Source organism: Suricata suricatta, chromosome 14 (genome assembly GCF_006229205.1).
Source record: "Suricata suricatta isolate VVHF042 chromosome 14, meerkat_22Aug2017_6uvM2_HiC, whole genome shotgun sequence".
Lineage (NCBI taxonomy): Eukaryota > Metazoa > Chordata > Mammalia > Carnivora > Herpestidae > Suricata > Suricata suricatta.
In genome coordinates this window covers 64,163,751-64,172,905 of record NC_043713.1, presented here as the reverse complement: position 1 = coordinate 64,172,905, position 9,155 = coordinate 64,163,751, and positions in this window count along the sequence as shown.

The following is a 9,155-nucleotide window of genomic DNA, read 5'->3' as shown; positions in this document are numbered from 1 at the left end:
GTCTGCAGTATTTAACAGCTGTGTGAGTGCCTTTCCATGTAACTTCGAGTTCATTTTTAACTTAAACCCTCACCAAAAGCAATGCAGACGTAAGAAATTGAGAGGACCCCGAAAATGTAACCAGAGTGACCTTTCTAGACAGAGAATAAAGAACAATGGACTGACTTAATTACAAAAGCACAAATACCAAGAGCTTGTTACTCAGGAACGTTTTATTGCTGAAAATGAAGATGCTTGCTGCCTTCCCCCAGCAAACTCTTAATGGAATTGTAGGTGTAAGTGTTTGAATATATTAAACATTAGCCCTAAAATCCTCAGAAACAGGCTTTTTCGGCATAACTAAAGCTCATTTTCTTCCTAAAATGTTTTAGCCCACAATTTTCTAAGAACTTATACCGGGCCTAGACCTAACTTGACACTCAGCAAGTGGCAGACAACGTCAAATGACACATGCTATCCATCCTGGCTCCTAAATTCTGACTAATGGAAATGTTAATCCCCAAATCAAACTGGGGTGATGAATTTCAAATCATCGGAGGAAGCAAAAATTTTCTCCCTATAATGGATCTTGAGAGAGATTCAACCACACACTTGAAATAAGATTTTTCACCAGTTTTGCCATCACTGAATTAATTAGAGGAATTTTACAGGTATCTTTTTGGTGTTCCTCACCTTTAATAATATTCTTACTCCGCTAGGTCAGATTCAGACTGATGGGCACAGATCAGAGAGAGCAGGGTGCAAACTTCAGCTTGATTGGAGAGTGACCAAAAGGACTGGGGACAGCTCCCTCTAAAAGCCACTGTGGGCTAGGGTAGCTCCTTCAGATATTGGAAAATCTGCCACTTTTACAGGGATTCAACTTGTTTGCATAACCATGAAAGGAGAGCAAAACACCGTACACAGAATGAATTGCAAGAGAGCTTTCCAACACCACAGAGCTTCCAAAGATGTTCCTCAAAGATGACCCTGCCTGGACGTCAGACAGGGACGTCACCCGTCCAGTGCATGACTAACTTGGACGCGCTCCAAGGTCTTCTCAAACATGAGATACTACAATGCTACGTTATTAACATGCAATCTGTTAATGTCTACGGAATACTGAAATAAATCACCTTATGCTCAATACACTGAAGACAGTTGCTCTTAGGCTGTGATTTTTGGTTCATTTTCCTGAAGCAAAGACCTCTAAAGATGAGCTAATTCTCCTAACTGTTTCGTTACCTGTATTCGAGAATAGCATGCTTAGGAACTATGCTTATGCTTATGAAGCCAACATAGCCCGGGCTGTCCAGAGCCTGACAGATGATAGATGATGGATGGATGGAAGGATGGATGGGTGGGTGGACGGGTGGGGAGATGGATGGATGGAAGGAAGAAAAAGAGGAAGGGTACAGGAAAAAGGGAAGGGGAGGAAGAATAGAAAGAAAAAGAACCTAGTAAGGGGCTCATTAAGCATCCAACTTCGGCTCAAGTCATGATCTTGCCATTTGCGAACTCGATCCCTGAGTTGGGCCCAGAGTCTGGAGCCTGCTTCAGGCTCTGTGTCTCCCTCTCTCTCTGGCCCTCCCCTGTTCGTGCTCTTGGTCTCTCTCAAAAATAAATAAATATTAAAAAATAAAAATAAAAAGAACCCAGCGAGGTACCATGTACATACAAGGTTCTAGGCACACAGGGCCACCACAACGCTAGAAGAAACCTGGGAAATTCACTTACTTATGTGTCTAAAGGTCAACATTTGCTCTTTGCTGCCTGGGTCAACAAACCAACATTTCCGAAAGCCTGTGTGCCCAGCCTGCTTCTGCAGGGCACGGCCAAAGGGGCTCTGTGCAACGCTGCCTGTTAGCTGCTCTATTTTGTACTTTCTTAAGGTGTTCCACTTTGTGCCGCATATAATCCCGACAGGAACCACCCATGGTATAAATAAAAGAAAAATCACTTTTTAATATTTCACCCAGTCTTTTTCTAAGTTGTCAATGTGTGAAATTAATGTCCTCTGTTTACCAATACATTGTATGGGGCACCTGGTGGCTCAGTTGGTGAAGCGTCCGACTCTTGGTTTTGGCTCGGGTCATGATCTCATGGTTCGTGGGATGGAGCCCCATGTCGGTCTCCGTGCTGACAGCGCAGTGCGGAGCCTGCTTGGGATTCTCTCTCTTCCTCTGTCCCCTCCCTCACCCTCTCTCTCTCTCTCTCAAAATAAATAACTAAATTGTGTGTATATATATATATATATATATATATATATGTGTATGTGTATATATATATTGGGGTACCTGGGTAGCTCAGTTAAACGTCCGACTTCAGCTCAGGTTATGATCTCACGGTTTGTGAGTTTGAGCCCTGCATCGGGCTCCGTGCTGACAGCTCGGAGCCTGCTTCAGATTGTGTGTCTCCCTCTCTCTCTGCCACTCCCCTGCTCACACTCTGTCTCTCTCTCTCTCAAGAATAAATAAGAAAATATTAAGAAGATATTTTTAAAATATATATATATGATAAAAAATGAATAGATATCATATTATACAGACAGGGAAAACCAAATACAGTGAATTTAAGTGACTTATCAAGGGCCCATGACAAGTTGCCAATCGAAGTGGGTCCATATTTCCTGGCTCCAGATCTAGAACTGTATTACACTGTGGCAGGTGGTAGAGAGGGCACAGGAAAATGAGCCCAGAGATGAAACAGCTGACCAACAAGTTCACTAAGGATGAAAATCAGGCATAGGTACGTTCAGATCATCACCTTTTCCTAGACTCCTGAGACCCCAGAAGGAGGAAATGGCAGCAAGCAAGAGTACAGGTCTCGGTGCAGGCTGACAGTCACGAAACACCAAGGCCAGAGTCAGCAGACTGTCCTCTCTGTGATGCCCCACGCAGCAAGTTCTACCCGTGCAGATGATCCACACAGAAGACCCATGAGAAGAGGACCCATGAGAAGACTTCCAAAATTAGAGGAAACATGGACAGGGTGTGGGGAACCAAGGTGTTACCTCTCCCCTGCAGTTTATGGTGGACCCACAGAGCAATCAAGAATGGCTCAGGGGGTGTGAGTGCTGAGCGATGACACAAATAAAAAAGATCAAAGACTCGGGACCCTGGAAAAGTAGAAGAAGGTGGGGCCTCGGAAGCGTGCAAGTCTCGAAACATGCAATGACTTCACAAAGTCAAGTGGAAGCTGCCCTCCAAGGCCTCCACTGCCCCGCCGCCAAGGTCCAGGGCAGGATGACAGGCGAGGTCACCGCACACACGTGTCTTCATCGAAATATCAGCATCCCTGGCACACAAGGTTCACGAACAAAGGTAGACTGTTTGAAGGAAAAAGTCATTTGTATTGCAAAGAAAGCCAAAAGTATCGCTTCATCCCTTGACCCTTTTCCCCAAAATGGAAATATCTGGCGGGTGTGGGGAACAGGAGCTGCTCTCTTTTCCAAATAATGACCCACGCAGAAATCCTGCTTGGGGACGGGGGTGGGGGGGGCTGGCGGGGAGGTGGTCTATCACACAGATTTCTCAGCAGCAAGGTTGCAAGGTTGTGCTTCTCGTGCTGAACAGAACAGGCATTTAACCCTCGAGCTGCTCGTGGGAAATAAGGAAGAAGCTGCTTATCCACTTAGTCATAATTACCGCTGTGCCAGGTCCCCGAGGAGTAGATGTTCTCTACCAGCCTCTGAGGACGGTTCCTGACTTTTCAAAGGCTGAAAAAGCAGCCGACAGACACAGCCCGCAAGGTGATTTTTCCCCAAGCGAAAAAGTTTCGTGGTGTTGTGGGTTCCTTGCAGAAGAAGAGGCGAGGGTGTTCCTTATTCGTGTGGGCCCAGCAGCACAGCAGGAGGAAAGAACCGCCTTCTGGACTACACTTCCGGGCAGAGGTCCCTAACCATCCAGATGAGGCTGATGTTACTCACCAGGCCGCACCATCCATCGCGGAGAATAAATGGACTCATGACGCAAAGCCCCCTGGAGGAGGGAAGCTCTCCATACGTGGTTGCTGTTACATTCCTAGTAAGAAGTCAACCTTCTCTTTCCCTTGCTAGGGCTTTGGAGACCCATCCGTTCTGTCTTCCCTACTCTGCATTTCCTGCTCTGCTGGGCCACCCACTGTCAGATAAAGGCCTGCCCTGCCCTGCTTCGAGCCCTGACACCTTAGCCAACAGTTCCTGTCTTGTCCAAACAGATGTTTGGCAAGGCCAAGTCCAGCATACCGAAAGCACTTTTAAGATGCTGTCTCTAAGAACACATTGCATATTAAAAAAAAAAAAATGGGATTGTCTAAACCTCAAAGAGATCTCCTGGGCTCTCAGTCCAAAACATTTCTCAGTGCTTGTCTTTGGGCAGCTTCTAGGTCCAAAACTGATGGCAGTGGAACATCTATTTCTAAGAACTGACAACCAGGCACAGCTCTTGAATTGTCAAGTCGCTGGCATGAACCGCCTGCGTCCAAGAAGAAATAATAACCGAAAGGTCAGAACAAATTGTATTTTCAATATGTACCTTAGTGGAAAAGAGGCAAGAACACCACCACCGTTTTGTACAGAGAAACACTCCTCCTGATGATACGGAACACTTTTTCCTGAAGGCTGTTCATTCAACACTGATGCTTCAGTTCAAAGTTGGGGGCTGGGGGGAGGGGGTGCACAAGCATAGAATCCCCTACAACCAAAACAGAGGAATAGTTCACATCCACCCCCAACCACTCACAGACTGGAGTCGAGGAAATAGCTGAAGAAACTATTCCCACAAAAGATGAAAACTGAGCTACTTCTCAACATGGATTCTAATAGAGTTACAAATATGAGGACGCGATATTACCACGTTACTATGTACACTAGGCTAGATGGGTCTTCTGGGTCTTCGAAGGGAGTAACTAACAAGTTATTGACAGAACAATAAAGCCATCCAAAATACTCCTTGTCTGTGGTTAAATAGAATCTTCAAGAAACTGCACTTTCGTAAACATCTTTCTTGGATCAACTGTATATTTCCCACTAGACTGGGAAAAAAAAGCCCCTTGAAGGACAGGGCTGTGGTCCGGCTCATCACGGGATCTCCATGCCTTCCCTGGAGAAACAGCTTCTACGACTACCTACTGAAGTAATGTAATAAAGGGTGTCACAGATGTCCTTAAGGATATTCTAAATGCTCCAGGAAAGTTACAAAGAATCTTGCAAATGTTATTTTCAGAACTTCCTATCATATTGATGGAATACTTTAAAAGGACAAGTTTTTCAGGGGCTCCTGGGGGGCTCAGTCGGTTGAGCATCTGACTTTGGCTTAAGCATGATATCACAGTTTGTGACCGGGCTCACTGACATAGGCATGGAGCCCACTTCAGATCCTTTGTCCCCCACTCTCTCTCTGCCCTTCCCCTGCTTAAGCTCTCTCTCTCAAAAGTAAATAGAACATTAAAAAAATTTAATAATAACTACATTGGGGCGCCTGGGTGGCTTGGTTGGTTAAGCATCCAACTTCGGCTCAGGTCATGACCTCATGGTTTGTGGGTTTGAGCCCCGCATCAGGCTCTGTGCTGACAGCTTGGAGCCTGGAGCCTGCTTGGGATTCTGTGTCTTCCTCTCTCTCTGCTCCTCCCTGTGCTCACGCTCTGTCTCTCTCTCTTTCTCTCAAAAATAAACATTTTTTTAAAAATTTTAATAAAAAATAATAAATAAATAAAAATAATCACATGAAAAGACAAGCTTTGCAATTAATGATCCAATATTGTCAATGTCCCCTAAACGGACATGAGATGCAGGGAAAGGGTCAAATTCCTATTACTCCACCAAGTCAACTGAACTTCATTCTGTTTGGAAAAGGGTAAAAAGAGTAATGAGCCTAAAGTAAAGTTGTCTTGATGAGTCAGGCCATAAGAGGTTGACCCTCTGTAAGTCTTAGCTTATGAATTAGACCCTATCAAATGAAGGTACTCCTTCTGGAACACGCTGTAAGGCAATCGGTAGGCCCATCTGAATGCCCCTGATTCTGACGTGCGGGCCCCGGGGCCCCAGTTTTCTCTTCCCAACAGATCCCATTATCAGCTACATTAACTCAACAAATGTTTCAGTAAACTGAAGGAGCTATTCAGTCAGCTATACGGGATTTACACTCATTGGCTCGTTAATTAAATAATGTGTCAACATAACAAAAACCGTGGCCTCTCTGCTATCTGGCCTCTCTGCTATCTCAGAGAGGCCAAATGTTGGTGGGGGGGAGATAGTCCATCTTCTGAGGCTCTCCTGTAATAGGCAGGGGACCTCAGACCCAACCTTTCATTTAAATTAGCTACAGGGGAAAAAAATTAGCTAGAGGGGGTGCCTGGGTCGCTCAGTCAGTTAAGTGTCTGACTTGGGCTCAGGGTGAGTTCGAGCCCCGCGCAGGGCTCTGTGCTGACAGCTCAGAGCCTGGAGCCTGCTTTGGATTCTGTGTCTTCCTCTCTCTCTGCCCTTCCCCTGCTCATGATTTGTCTCGCTGTGTCTCAAAAATAAACATTGAAAAAAAAATTTTTTTTAAAGAGAGAAAGAAACCCGGACACCTGGGTGGCTCAGTTGGTTGAGCGTCCAACTTTGGCTCAGATCAGGATCTCATGGTCGGTGGGTTAGAGCCCCATGTCAGGCTCTGTGCTGACAGCTCAGAGCCTGGAGCCTGCTTCAGATTCTGTCTCCCTCTCTCTCTGCCCCTCCCCCACTTGTGCTCTATAGCTCTCGGTCTCTCAAAAACAAACTTTTAAAAAGCTTTAAATAAATAAATAAGCAAGCTAGATATGATGTAGTCCTGTTGCCTTTCTGGTTAAAACTGCGGAAGAGGCAAAACAACCAAAATGAGGAAGCATGCAGAATACTACAGTGATTTCAAATAATCGGCTGGAAATAAACAGTCACTGGTGACAGACCAATGGCAAGTGTTACGCTCATCACTGAGATGGTAAAAAGACAAACATCTTTTTCAAAACACCAAAGACTGGTGATCACACAGTTCACTACAAAATGAAGCTGAAAGAGAAACTCTTCATCAGAAAACTTTTGACCACCATCCCTTACCAACAGAGTGAAATCATACTAGTCTTTTGAACCATTATGTGGAGGCATGTTAAAATGAAAATTAACCTTCTTACCGGATGGAGAAACCCCCCAACCTCCCACCGCTACCCCAAAGTCCAGCAAGCAGTTACCACTGCCTGCCATCCAGTGGTAGATGAAAATCTGCACGATATTTTTTACTTGATAATCTCACTGTAACAGAACCCTACCACGGCAGCAAGGGAGTGGCAGTTACTATGCAAATGATCACATTACAAAACTAGAGTCACAGCCACTGGAGATAAATACAAAGCACATTAGAATCCTTGGAGGAGGTTCCAATACCCTAATCTAAGAATCTATTTTTCAAAAATAGCAACAGATTAATAATTACTGAGAGCTGTTTCCTAAAATTACTCTCCTGTTGATATTTCTCAATTCTAAAATGTAATGAGAAATATGCTCCTAGTTCTGCCTTAAAAGAAAAGCATCACCGAAGAACACCACCGAAAAACAAAGGCGTTCGTACAAGGAAGTGAATACCCTAAACATATAAGTATGTTCTCAGGAGGGACACTAAAAAAGCAGAAGTCACATTAAGTTGAAAACAACACACACACATACATACACACACACACACACACACAAAAGAACAGAAGTTCCTAATTTTAATATTAGTCTGTCCTCCCAAAACGACCCATGAGCTAAGATTTGTCGATTTTATATATAGAAACTCCATATATTTAGGACTCCCTGCCCTTTAGGTAAAGTAGAAAAGGCAAAAGAAAAAGGAATTAAGCATTGTAGTCTATGGCCATACCACCCTGAACGCGCCCGATCTCGTCTGATCCCGGAAGCATTGTATATACCATATTTATAAAAGTGCAGTTTTTTAAAAAATTAAATCCAGGCTTGACTTGGGAGTTCTTGTTTTACTCAGCTTCCCATTTGCCAAAAATGTTAAACAGCATTGACTTTCATCGAGACTCAGCTCCGTGAGACTCTGGAAGAGGAGTGTTAATTTCACAATACTCCAAAAGGTCTCTGCTCTTCCCTGCTTTCCCCAGCTTGGCCTTCCTTTTCAAGGCGCACACCCTGCAAAACCAAGGGGGTGCACGGACAAACAAGCCACAAATATCTAGCACGTATTCATTTACAGTTTGTCTTTTCATAACAAGTAGCTCAAAGGGACGGATAATTTTCTCTGCCACGGGGCTCAGGCTCATGAACGGACTTGGAAAAATTATCTGGTGATCACTCAGCATTAAAACAAGGACTGTTTTCTTACGTCAAGGTAACCAGTAAAGCAAGCCTGGGTGTGTGATGCTTGAAACACTGATGCTGGCAGATGGAGAATCCCTTTGGTTGAGAGTCTCATATTTCATCAAACTGCATGGTTTCAAATTCACCATAAAGAAGGTGCCTCTCTCTTTATCATCAGTTCTACCAGGAGATACTTAGCACATTCACTATACAACTCATGACTGTTGTTAATCAGAAAAGAAGCTAAGGGGGGAAAAAATCCAACCCTAATCTTTTAATACGCTATTTGAGACTCTATAATCTGACGTACCATCCTTTCTGGGATAGTGCTAATGACATGAGCCAGTAAAATCTTTAACTGGTTCCATCGATAATAAACCATTTTCGAGATAAAATTACAACTTGGAGTGGCCCTAATTAAAACCCCTCACCAATTCAATCGGGCCCTTTTTTGGTAATTTAAACAACAAATTCCTGTTTGGAACAACCTTTCAATGTGCGTTTACAGTGAATCCCATTTCAACCTTTTAATAAAGTACCACCAGTGGATCTGCAAGTTGAGGAAAGCCGCTTGGGCAATATGCTTGGCACCAAAGAGAAAACTGTGTGGGTCACAAGCCACTCATCACTGCGCAGGGTGGGAGACAGAAAAGAGGAAAAGATAGGATAGGAAGCTGAATCTACTGGACCTCAAGGGAGAACGCACTGAAAACTGCACTTTAAGTACCTGGGGCAAAGGCAAGAAGCCTGCACTCCCCAGCTAAGGAGCCCCCAGGGAGCTGGGGAGAGGACGCAGTTGGCAGCAGGGGCAGCAGGGACCAGAGAAGGAACGACCAGGATGCAGCACCGGGGAGCCACAGGCTCGGGGCAGAAGGGGCCC